The sequence below is a fragment of the Ceratotherium simum genome, chromosome 37, assembly GCF_057802395.1.
Source record: "Ceratotherium simum simum isolate JZ-2026a chromosome 37, ASM5780239v1, whole genome shotgun sequence".
Lineage (NCBI taxonomy): Eukaryota > Metazoa > Chordata > Mammalia > Perissodactyla > Rhinocerotidae > Ceratotherium > Ceratotherium simum.
This window is the reverse complement of record NC_141936.1, coordinates 1417729-1430152: the sequence shown is the minus strand read 5'-3', so window position 1 is coordinate 1430152 and position 12424 is coordinate 1417729. Positions and strand designations below refer to the sequence as shown.

Below are 12424 nucleotides of genomic sequence, written 5' to 3'. Positions count from 1 at the left end.
ATGCCCTTCACCGCTGATCAGTCCTCTTTGAGGCTGCTTCTGAAATTTGCACCCTGGCATCTTGTTTGCATCTTCCCATATACGCCAACACCCTCTGGCTCTGGCTCTGCTGCTGTGCGCGCTCCTCCCACCAAGTCTGTGATTCAGGATTTAGCAATTCCCTAGTTTTGCTGAAAACGAAGTTTACATTTTTGTTTCTTATTTTCTTTTTGATTTTGAATGATTCCAGCATGAGATTGAGGAAATGACAACTTACACTACTGTCTTCAAGAGAAGAGCCACCAAGTATTTTCTGGATTGTTGCCCCCCGCACCCTGTATCCTTTATCATCTCTCCTGGAATCCCTCTTAGACACATTCCTAAATTTGAACTTTTCTTTCATTATTTCCATCTCTAGAAGAATGCTTCTATGTATTTTTCCACACTGCTCATTCAGGTTACATCTTACCCATTCTGTGATTCAGGCCTCCTGTTGGGCTTTAATTTCTAGAGTTATCTTTTTATTCCCCCTTTTTATTCTTTAGTTGCTTTGGTTTTTCCAGTCTCCTCATTTTATGAATACATTGACCCATTACATTGACCTTTTTGAGGATCTTAATTTTTTAAATTAAGTTTTCTTTGGTATATACCACATTCACTCTGTTCATTAGGAATTAATTTCTCTGCATTTTCAGGTGGCTATCTCAATTTCAGGAGTTGGGTGTACGTGTCTGGTCATTCTTGGTTGTCCATGTATTTTTTGTGTGTGTGAGTGTGAGGAAGATCAGCCCTGAGCTAACATCCATGCTAATCCTCCTCTTTTTGCTGAGGAAGACTGGCTCTGAGCTAACATCTATTGCCAATCCTCCTCCTCCTTTTTTTTTCCCCCAAAGCCCCAGTAAATAGTTGTATGTCATAGTTGCACATCCTTCTAGTTGCTGTATGTGGGATGAGGCCTCAGCACGGCCGGAGAAGTGGTGCGTCCGTGCGCACCCGGGATCTGAACGTGGGCTGCCAGTAGCGGAGTGCGCGCACTTAACCGCTAAGCCACGGGGCCGGCCCTGTCCATGTGTTTTTGCAAATGAGGTTCCAGACTGATCAGTATTGGTTTCACTGACCTTTTGTAAAGGCCCGGTTTGGTTTTCCCAGGCAGGCTTCCCTTCTGAAAATGACAGTTGCCTGGCTTCAGGGCCATAGGGAGATGAGCAAGGTCCTGGCAAAGTATGTGGGCAGGGCACGGTGACAGACAGGTTTCCTTTTTTGTATGAGTTTTCACAAGTACACACAAGTAAGGACAGGGAAGCTGACCAGAACCCTTTCTGTTGACGAGGAAGAAAGAAAGGATTACCCAAGAGGCTAACTGCTCTGAGCGATTTACTGCTGAGCTGAGATACACTTCTCTTCTGCTTTTCCCTGATGCTAAGTTACAAACAAGGAAAGAAAAAATAGTGAGTTGATCGCCCAACTCCTAAAACTTATCAGAAATAGCAGGTTGCTTGTTTGGCTGCTGGTATCTGGCATATACCATATACAAACGTGGTGGGGAAATGGGGTGTGTAGTGAAACGGGGCCTCGTTCACTTGGTGTGTGTCCTTTTTGATGTGCCCTTGCTTGGGTGTGAGGAGACTTTGAAGGTCCTTCCCCTTAACAGAAGAGTATTTCACATTCATCTCTTCCTGCACTCACATCTCAGCACCTCCAAACCTCACTGGTTCCTCTGTTAGGAAGCACATTGCCGAGGCTATGTTCTCCGGCTGCCACCCACCTTCCCCTACTTGTGAGAGCCGCTTCAAGACACAGTTTTTCTTCTCCTGATGAATTCAGGGATTTAAGTGGGAACTAGCAGAACAGATGCCTAAGTGAATCTGTCTGTAGTTAGGACTCTTCCACTTTTAAACCTCATCTGATCATGCCGAGCTGCTGCTACCGTTACATTCCAGTCATTGTGCTGCCAGCTTGCGCTCGGACAAATTGCAGGAGGACCGCTGTGGATTTGGCTTTTTTCTCCCCAGTTTTGGAACTCTTCTTTCCAGGCTAAAGATGTTAAGGCTGTGAAGACATGGGCATTTTCCAGGGTCTACCCACTGAATTATTCAGGGTCCAGTCAGGAGACAAAATACACCAGTAATTTGAACTGGGAAATGTAATAGAAGTAATTATTGACTAGTAACAGGGATTAGCTACTGAGGGGGAAGGGAGAACACTAAAGAATACAGGAACAGGAGACGCAGTGAGCAGCTGCCAACTCAGACTTGGAAGAGGCCTCCTCCCCCAAGGAGGTTCAGACCCACAGATGGTGGAGAGGCTAAGACACCACGGGCACAGCCTGGCAGGCAGGAAACTGCCCACTGGACTGAAGTGGAGGGAGAGTCACAGGCAGGGAGAAGGACTCACGGGGTCTCCTGCACACAACCAGCAAGGAAGCTACCTGCTGGCAGTTTGTGCCGTAGCAGCGAGAAAGCTAAAAAAATCCCAGAAATAGGAAGAGAAGTCCCTTCTTTGTGTGGTATCCCCCAGCACACTTTACTGACAAGGCCAGCTCCTAAAAGAGAAATGTCTACAGGGTCCTCACCCACTATCACAAAGCAAGGCAAAGGAGGGTGGGTTTGGAGCACAGAGGCAATAAATAGATAACTAGCTCACCCATATTAACAGGATCAAATGTGGGGATTTTAAGTTGTCCTGTTTCCCTGAGTGGTTGAAGAGAAACTATTGTAGAAAGAGCTAGGGGACCAATGGATCCATTGATACATATGCTCGTTTTATGCCCACATCTTATGGTAGAGATGACTTATGTGCAAGATAATCTCTTTAGTCTGAGAACACTGAATGCATGGGATACATTTCTGCTCTGTGATATAGAATCCCTTCCCTGATAAGCAGAAGTAGCAGTTATGTCCTTATGCTCTCAAATTTAACACAAGTCCTTATGGCTTTCAGTGCAGTTTGGAGTAGATCTTTGGTGTATAGTATTTTAGGAATATGTGGGAACCTAAGATTTGAAAGTGTGCCAGAGCGAGAATGAAATGCCTATCAAAAATGTTGGTGACCTTTCAAAGAATCTAGAATGAATGTAGCTACAGTTTCCTGTGAGCTCTCAAAGATTATTTTCATTACACAGTATAATATTATAAAAGGAAATTTGGGGTTGATCTAATTATTAAGAAAAATCTTAAGTAATGAAACTAAAAGTAGAGAGATGAATTCTATAATAGGAGTAGGCGTCTAGATAGATGGAAGAGTTATAATCTGGCAAATGAACTGTAAATGGGCACATGAAACAAACAAGTTGAAGGATGAAATCAAACTTATTCAATAAGAATTTTCCCACACTCCTTAAGACAAAGAATAAAGAAGTACTTTGTTAGCTAAGCTTTTGTAGCCCATTCCCATCCAGACAAAATCTTTAATGGTACTTTTGTCAATGTAAATTTTTGACAATATGCTTTATGTCTAAGCTTGGGGAAGAACTTGAACGCCATGACCAACTGGAAAAATGGAAACACTGAATAAAAAATTTTAGTTTTTAACCTGTATTTTGTATATTATGTTCTTAATGCTGTTTCTCCTCCAGCCTAGTATTTGAAACACAGTTCTGATTTGGGTGGCTGCTTACTTCAGTGGGAAATGGTTTTCTTCCATTGTGAATATCTGTTGATGAGCCCAGTGCTCAAGTGTCTGTAAGGCCTTTCCAGTATAGTTCAGGGAGAGCTCATTTCATCCGAGCAGTTGCTACCTTGGGAACATGCAGTGGGTGCTACAGTCCAACTGACTGGTGAATTTCTGTATTTTTAGGAACAGAAGGTAAATTTTAAGTATAGAAGATGTGAGAGGGTAGAAATGGACATGTGACAGATACAAGTGACACTGAGAACAGAGCCAACTATGACATTTAATGAGCTACTGTCCTGGTCCTGATGCCCCTATAAAAATTAAGAGGAATTACCTGTGAAGAATTATTTTGGCAAGTAATGTTGAAAAATACTCTTAAAGTTTGGTATCTTTAAAATACATTATAGAAAAGATAGTGAGTTTTCACATGTTTACATACATGTTGGCAAAAGAAAGAAATTATTGGATGCCATTTTGAGTAACGTGCCCCCATCGTAGAATCCAGGCCTCTCCATCTCGTCTTTTCTTTCTTGTTCTAGGTAGATGAAACAGTCTCCTCTTTTTAGACACTTACCAAGAAGATACTTTGCGGGACTGGCCCCGTGGTGTAGCGGTTAAGTGCGCACGCTCCGCTGCTGGCAGCCTGGGTTCGGATCCTGGGCACGCACTGACGCACCGCTTGTCAGGCCATGCTGTGGCGGCGTCCCATATAAAGTGGAGGAAGATGAGCACAGATGTTAGCCCAGGGCCAGTCTTCCTCAGCAAAAAGAGGAGGATTGGCATGGATGTTAGCTCAGAGCTGATCTTCCTCACAAAAAAAAAAAAGGAGATACTTTGCACACTTGATGAACACACAGTCCTAGATGAACTGTGCTCAGGAGGGGTGTGAGCTCTCTCTCTGCACAGATAAAAGGTGTTTTGTGGTGATTCTGACACGGTTCTGTATGTGCAGACAGTGCATCCCAGCTTTGGACTTCGAAACCATCATGTGCCAGATATCATGCAGAGCAGTTTTCACACATTGTTCCATTACATCCCCATAAAACCCTCAGGGTAAGAATTGTATTTATTTTTCAAATGAGGAAAACCCAGGCTCAGCATACCTATCAAGTGGAAAACCAGGATTCCAACTCCAAAGCCTGTACTCTTATGACTGTAGGATGAAAGTTGTTCCTTGTGATGAAACCAAGGAGCCGGGAAGTACCCGGAGAAAATACCTGATTTCTCTTTTACTTTGAGCAGAGAATGACTGAGCCTTGGTCAGGTGATTGTCTCTGCTATTTTGGAGGTGATTAGGCAACACACCAAAATTATATTTCATCATCTTGACCATCAGTGCTTCCTTATATTTAGCTATAATCTAAACTGTTAAAATTAAACTGTTTCTTCTAGTTTAGTCGTCTTAGGTTTGGAAAATAAATGGTCAACATCTTTCTAAAATCCTTGACATACTTGGAAACTGTGAGGGCCTGAGGGCAGCCAGGAGTGGTCTAGAGACTGCATGGCTGCTCTGCCTCCTGCTTCACTTTCCGCATTTGGAGAACCTTTCTTGGCACGCGGCCTGCATTGTACCTCACACATTCCTGTTACTTTTGTTTGTGATGAATTGTCCCATCTTTTAATAAGTTATGTTGGATTGGACTCAATATTTATGGTCATAACAGAAGATTTTTTCCCAGTTATTAAGTGATTTGTTTATTCATTTACAAACATCTGAGCACCTACCAGGTAAACAACTCTGTGGGCCGAAGAACCTCCCGACTGTTTTTTTATCATTTGAGTTGAAGTATCAAGAACCACCAAGCATTTTGTCCTCAAGGAGAACTCGTTCTGTTGCAAGTCTCTACATGTCTGGTGATTTGTTAATTATTGAACAAAATTCAAAATATGGTTTTTGTTCTTCTAAAACATATGGTCTAAGAAATTATGTCTCTTTTGTGTTCAGTACTTTGAAAAATGATTTGTGTATAAACTAAACTGGATGGGTGTGTGTTTTGGTGTCATGCTGTCATAGAGAGCAGCGTTTTGATCTCTGGATAACTGAATTTGCATATGGTGATCCACTTTAAGTGAGTAAATTCCACTGTGGAGGTACTGTACTGGACGTATATTTTTCGGGTATGTTCTGTTCTGACCATTTTATAATTTTTTAAATAATTTTATTTATTTATTTATTTTCCCCCAAAGCCCCAGTAGATAGTTGTATGTCATATAGCTGCACATCCTTCTAGTCGCTGTATGTGGGATGCGGCCTCAGCATGGCCGGAGAAGCGGTGCGTCGCTGCACACCCGGGATCCGAACCCCAGCCTCCAGCAGCGGAGCACGTGCACCTAACCGCTAAGCCATGGGGCCGGCCCTGTTCTGACCATTGTAAAAGGGACCTTGACAAACTAGATTGTGTCTGGAGGAGACTGATCAGATGAGGAGATACGTAGGTGGAGATTGGAGAGACATTTGGGCCAAAGGCTAGGAATTCTTTTTAAACAGAACTATCCAGGAATAGAACCAGCTGCCTTGCACGTTGTGAGTCCTGAGGTTATCAAGCAGCAGTTAAGTTGACACCTCAGAGATTTACTAGAGGAATTAGTGTAAAACTAATGAAAGATCAGTTTTCATGAACTCTAAAGGCTTTTTTACCTCTTACTTTCCTTGTACTTTCTTATTGAGGTGTAACCTACACAGTAAAATGCACAAACCTTCCATACACAGCTGGATGAATTTTACATATGTGTGCACCCACGTACTACCACCTAGATGAAGATGTACAACTTGTGCCCTCCCAGTCAATTACAACCCTCCAAAAGTAGCCACTATCTTGATCTTTAATACCATAAAATGCTTTTAGCAGATCTTGAATTTCATATAAATGTAATCATAAAGTGTATATTCTGTGGGATTTATCAATGTTGTTGCTGTTGGCAGTGGTTTCTTTGTTTTTTCATTGCTGGGTCATATTCCGTTGTATAAACAAATATGGATATTATTTATCCATCCTGTTTGACATTTCAGCTGTTTTCAGTTTTTGCCTGCTATAAATAAATCTGCTGTGCATTGCTGAACATGGCTTTTGGTGTATGTAAACAGACGTTTCTGTTGAGCATATACCCAGGACTGGAATTGCTGGGTCATAGGGTATATGTATTTATAGCTTTAGTAGATGCTGTCAATCATTTTTCCAAAAAGATTGTACCGATTTATAGTCCCACCAACAATGAGTGAGACTTCCAGTTGCTCCACGTTCTTGCCAACACTCAGTATTATCAGTCCTTTTATTTTTAGCCATCCTAGAGGGAGTCTTGTGGTATCTCATTGTGGTTTTGATTTGTGTTTCTCTGATGTCATATTGTGCAACTTTTCTTACTGTTTATCAGCCATTTAGATATTCTCTTTTGTAAAGTGCCATTCAAGTCTTTTTGCCTGCTTTTCTTTAATTACATTGTCTTTTCCTTATGAGTTGTAGATCTTTATATATATATATATTGGCTGTCTGACTTTTGTTGGATTTTTGTATTGCAAATACCTTCTAGTTTATGACTTGTCTTTTTCCTGTCTTAACAGTGTCTTTTGATGTACAGAAGTTTGTAATTTTCAGGTAGTTCAATTTATCAATCATTCTTTTATGGTCAGTGCTTTTTGTGTCCTGTTTGAGAAATATTTACCTACCCCAAGCTTTATCATTTTACTTTTCCATGATTCGTGTTGAATTAATATTTGTGTATGGTGTGAGGTAGGGGTCAGTATTCATTTTTTTCCATGTGGATATTCACTTCCCTCAGTATCATTTGTTGAAAAGACCATCCTTCCTGCACTCAATTACAGTAGTGCCTTTGCTGCAAATCAGATGACTGTGCATGTATGGATCTGTTTCTGGACTCTCTTGTGTTCCACCGGTCTGTTTTTGCACCAATACCATACTGTCTTAATTACTGTAGCTTTAGAATAAGTCTTGATATCTGAAAGTGTAAGTCTTCCAACTTTGTTTTTCTTCAATGTTGTCTTTGCTTTGAGGTCTTTGGTATCAATATAATTTTGAATCTGCTTGTCAGTTTCCACAAACACAAGCTTCTGGGATTTTAACTGGAACTGCATTGAATCTATAGATCACATGGGGAGAACTAACATCTTATATGGAGGTGTATACCATATGCATAGTGGGAAAGATATTGAATATATCGCTTCTTACATTATTTTAGCTTTTCTCAGCAATGTTTTATAATTTTTGGTATAGCAGACTTCTAGATCTTTTTTTTTTTTTTTTTTATAATTTTATTTATTTATTTTTTTCCCCCAAAGCCCCAGTGGATAGTTGTACGTCGTAGTTGCACATCCTTCTAGTTGCTGTATGTGGGACGCGGCCTCGGCATGGCCCGACAAGTGGTGCGTCGGTGCGCACCTGGGATCCGAACCCGGGCCGCCAGCAGCGGAGCGCACGCACTTAACCACTAAGCCACGGGGCCGGCCCTAGATCTTTCAATTTATTCCTAGGTATTTGATTTTCTTTGCCATTGTAAATGGCATTTTTTTATATTTCACTTTATAGTTTATTATTAGTTTATAGAAATAGTTGCTTTTTGTGTATTGACTTTATACCCTGTGACCTTGCTAAATTCATTTATTAATTCCAATAGTTTATATGTAGATTCTTTTGTTTTCAGCTGCCAAGATTCTGTATTTTTAAGTTTTCTTAACTTTTTATTTTGAAGCATTCTCAAACTTACAGAAAAGATGCAAAAATAATACAAAGAATTTTTTTTCCTGAGTTGAGAGTGAGTTGCCAACACTATGCCCCAACACCTTTACACTTGAAATGTATTTTCTACAAACAAGGAGGTTTTTCATCAGTATAATTCAGGACATTAACACAGGTCCATTCCTTCTGTCTGGTCCCCAGGCCCCATTCAGGTTGCCCCATTGGTCCCACTAGTGTCCTATTATAACAAATGACACAGTCCACAGTCATGTCTCTCTGGTCTCTAACCTGTGACTTTCATGACCTTGACATTTCTGAAGATCACAACAGTTATTTTGTAGACGAGTCTCAGGTTGACTTTGCTGTTTCCTCATGACTGGATTCTGGTTGTGCATCTTGGGCAGAGTGCCATGGCCTGAATGTTTGTATCCCCCAAGTTCATGTGTTGAAACCCAACCCCCACTGTGATGGTATTAGGAGGTGTGGGGCCTTTAAGAGGTGATTAGGTCATAAGGGTGGAGCCCTTGTGATTAGGATTAGTGCCCATAGAAAAGAGACGCCAGGGGCCGTGCGCTCCGCTGCTGGCAGCCTGGGTTCAGATCCCGGGCATACACCGATGCACTGCTTGTGAGGCCATGCTGTGGCAGCGTCCCATATAAAGTGGAGGAAGATGGGCACAGATGTTAGCCCAGGGCCAGTCTTCCTCAGCAAAAAGAGGAAGATTGGCATGGATGTTCGCTCAGGGCTGATCTTCCACACACACACACACACACACACACACACACACACACACACAGACACACACACACACACACACACACACACATGACCCCAGAGAGCTTCCTCACCCCTTCCACCACCTGAGGACACAGCAAGAAGATGGCAATCTATGAAGCAAGGAGCAGTCCCTCACCGACTCTGAATCTGCCGATGTCTTGATCTTGGACTTCCAAGCCTGCAGAACTGTGAGAAAGAAATTTCTGTTGTCTATAAGCCACCCAGTCTATGTCATAGCAGCCCAGACAGCTAAGACACAGGGATGGCGCAGAAGGAATGCTGGGTTCTCCCTGCGTCCTGTTACATGGTGTACAATTTCACCGTGTCCCATTTCTAGTGATGTTCACTTGGACCACTTGATTGAGGTGAGATCTGCCAGGCTTCTCCACAGTGAAGTTACTCTGTGTCCCTCTGTCATTAATAAGGGTTTTGTGAGGAGGTTCTTTGAAACATGTAAATATCTCATTGTTCATCAAAGTTTCATATTTTTCATTTATCTATATCAGTATGGACTCGTGAATTCCTGTTCTGTTCAGTGTGTTCCCACCCATCATTTCATTATTTCCTTTGATGCTGAGTTTCTCCCAGATTTAACCAGTGGGAACTGCGTCTGTGTCCTTTTGACATGTCTCCATTATTCTGTGACCACTTCCTTACTTTCTGGCACAAAATATTCTGGGTTCATTTTACTCTCTCCCTGCCCCAGAATTGGCATGAGCCCTTTCTCCAAGGAAGATATGTGTGGGAGGTGTGCTCCTTACTTTCTGAGTCTTGCTGATCCCAGGACCTCTCAGTAGACAGAGCTCGGGGCTGTGGCCCTCGATGCCAGGCCACCCTCCTACATAGACATATTCCCTATTGCTGCTCTGACATCCTACTCTGGGCTGCTGTCTCTGTTGACATTACCCCCTCCAGACCTACCCACCCCTTCACTAAGGGATAACCCCTCACCCAACCTGGGTTTCAACATCCTGCACTTGGTCCTTGGGTACAAATTGCCCCTCTCCCGTACTCAGCCTACTTTTTTATTTTTAAAAAATTATGTAAATTAAAAAAAATAGATTAGTACATGCTCATGATACAAATTTCAAAAATATAGGATATGTAATCACATGGTTCAATTCTCAGGAACCAACCACCATTCCTAGTTACTGTGCTCCTTCCAGAGAGTCTATACATTTACCTACATACATATATATTATATTCTCCCATGCAGATGGTAGCATAGACGTTGTTCTGCCCCTTGCTTTTTTCTCTTAACAGTATATCTTGGAAGTCTTTCCATTTTAGTGCATAGGGAGCTGCCTCAGTCTAATTCTGTGTGCCTCGAATGTCATTGGATGTGCCACAATGTATTAATCTGTCCTGTACTGGTAGATTTAGGGTATGTTTAATCGTTTGCTATTAGAAGCATTATTATAACAAATATTATTTTATATGCATGGTTTTGCACCTGTGAAATACTTCTTAGAAGTGGGATTTTTAAGCGACTGGTGTAGACATTCGAATTTTTTTTTTTTAATAGGACAGAGCTTCTTTTTTGGCGGCAGGGGGTGGGGTTGGGGAGAGATTGGCCCTGAGCTAACATCTGTTGCCAATCTTCCTCTTTTTCTTTTTTCTTCCCAAAACCCCAGTACATAGTTGTGTATCATAGTTGTAGAGTTGTAGCTCTTCTGTGTAGGACGCTGCCCCAGCATGGCTTGATGAGCGGTGAGTAGGTTCGTGCCCACGATCCGAACCAGCAAACCCGACCACTGAAGCAGAACACTCGAACTTAACCGCTACGCCACCAGGCCGGCCCCGGACATTCGAATTTTAAAGGTAGTTCCAACCTAGCCTTCACAGAGCTTGCACCAGTTTGCTCCCACCAGCCCCATGCTGGGAACACTCCGCCTGTTTCCCATGCTCCCTAACACAGTGTGCGTTCATACTCTGAGTTCTGCCAATCTGACAGACAGAAAACATGGAATCTTAGTTTAATTTTGCTTTGTATATCTCTAATTATGAGTCCAGTGAGCCTCTTTTTATGTGTTTAAACATTTAGGTTTCTGTTTTTGTGAACAGCTGTCCTTTTGCCCATTTTTCTACTCAGTTCATAATCTTTTTACTTACTGACTTTTGCAGTTTGGTATATTTTAAAGAAATTAGCCCTTTGTGATATGAGCTATAAATGTTTTTTCTCTATTTGTCTTTGAAGAAGTCTTTTGACTTTATAGTATTTCTTTTTGTGCAGACGTTTTTTATTTTTGTGTTGTTCAGTCTCAAGCCTCCTGGTATGGCCTTTATCTTCTGGAGTGTACTGAAACAAAAGTACTTGTAGTACTTTGATGAGTAGATGTTTTTGTGTTTTAGATGTTTTACTCATCTTGAAATTATTATGTGAGGTACGGGTACAATCTTATTTTTTTCCAGATGAAAATCCAACAGTATTTACTGAATAATCTGTTTTCCTCTCACTGATTGATTTGAAACATCATCTTTATCAGACACTCCAGTATTTCCTATTTGTGGGTATATTTCTTCACCTCCCATTCTAGTCCATTGATTTGTCTGTGTGGACATGCACCAGTACCAAATGTTTTAATTACTGTGGTTTTTCAACAAATTGAATATCTGATAAGGCCCATCCTCCCCTGTTTTTCTTTTTCAGAATTTTCTTGGCCATTCTTACATTTAAAAAAATATATCAAGGAAGACAGCCACAGATGTTAGCTCAGGAGCCAATCTTCCTCACCAAAAAAAAAAATCAACGGTAGAATCAGCCTATCAGGTTCCTCAAAGAATCCTTTTGATACCTTGATTAGGACAGTGTGGAATCTGTGAGTTTATTCATGGAGGACTGATGTCTCTGTGGGGTATCTCTGTCCAAGAACATGGTATGCCTATCTCTTCACACCTCTTTTCTGCTCACCTTTTTCTCTTGCATGAAAAATTTCTCCACAAAGCTTTCTTTTATTAAGTTTATTACAAGATATTTCAGCTTGTTGTTGCTGTTACATATGTGGTTGTTTCTTCCTTTCTCTTCTGAAAATGGTGGTTAATTGTGTATGTGGAGGTTATTAATATCTGTATAATAATTTCCCCCCACCAGCTAACTGAATTCCATCTTTTTCGTAATAGTTTTCTGGTTGATGTTCTTGGATTTTCAAAGTAAATTATATCTGCGAACAATGATAGTTTTGCTTCCTCTTTTTCGATTTTTTGCCTCTCTTTTCTTTCTCTGTTTTGATGTCAGTGTTACGCAGTAGTGATGGAGTGTACTGTTGGGAGTGGCCTCCTCGTCTTGTTAGATGTTAAAGATTCACGTATCTTTTCCTTTTATTAAGAATTTGTATCAAGAGGGGAAATTGAATTTTATCGGATGC

General features: G+C 41.3%; 1 protein-coding gene across 5 annotated transcripts in view; it reads left to right on the top strand.

Moving 5' to 3' along the window:
* FARP2 (FERM, ARH/RhoGEF and pleckstrin domain protein 2) overlaps nucleotides 1–12424 on the top strand; it is a 111053-nt gene that overhangs the window by 29860 nt on the left and 68769 nt on the right. The gene's annotated exons all lie outside the window — the stretch shown is intronic.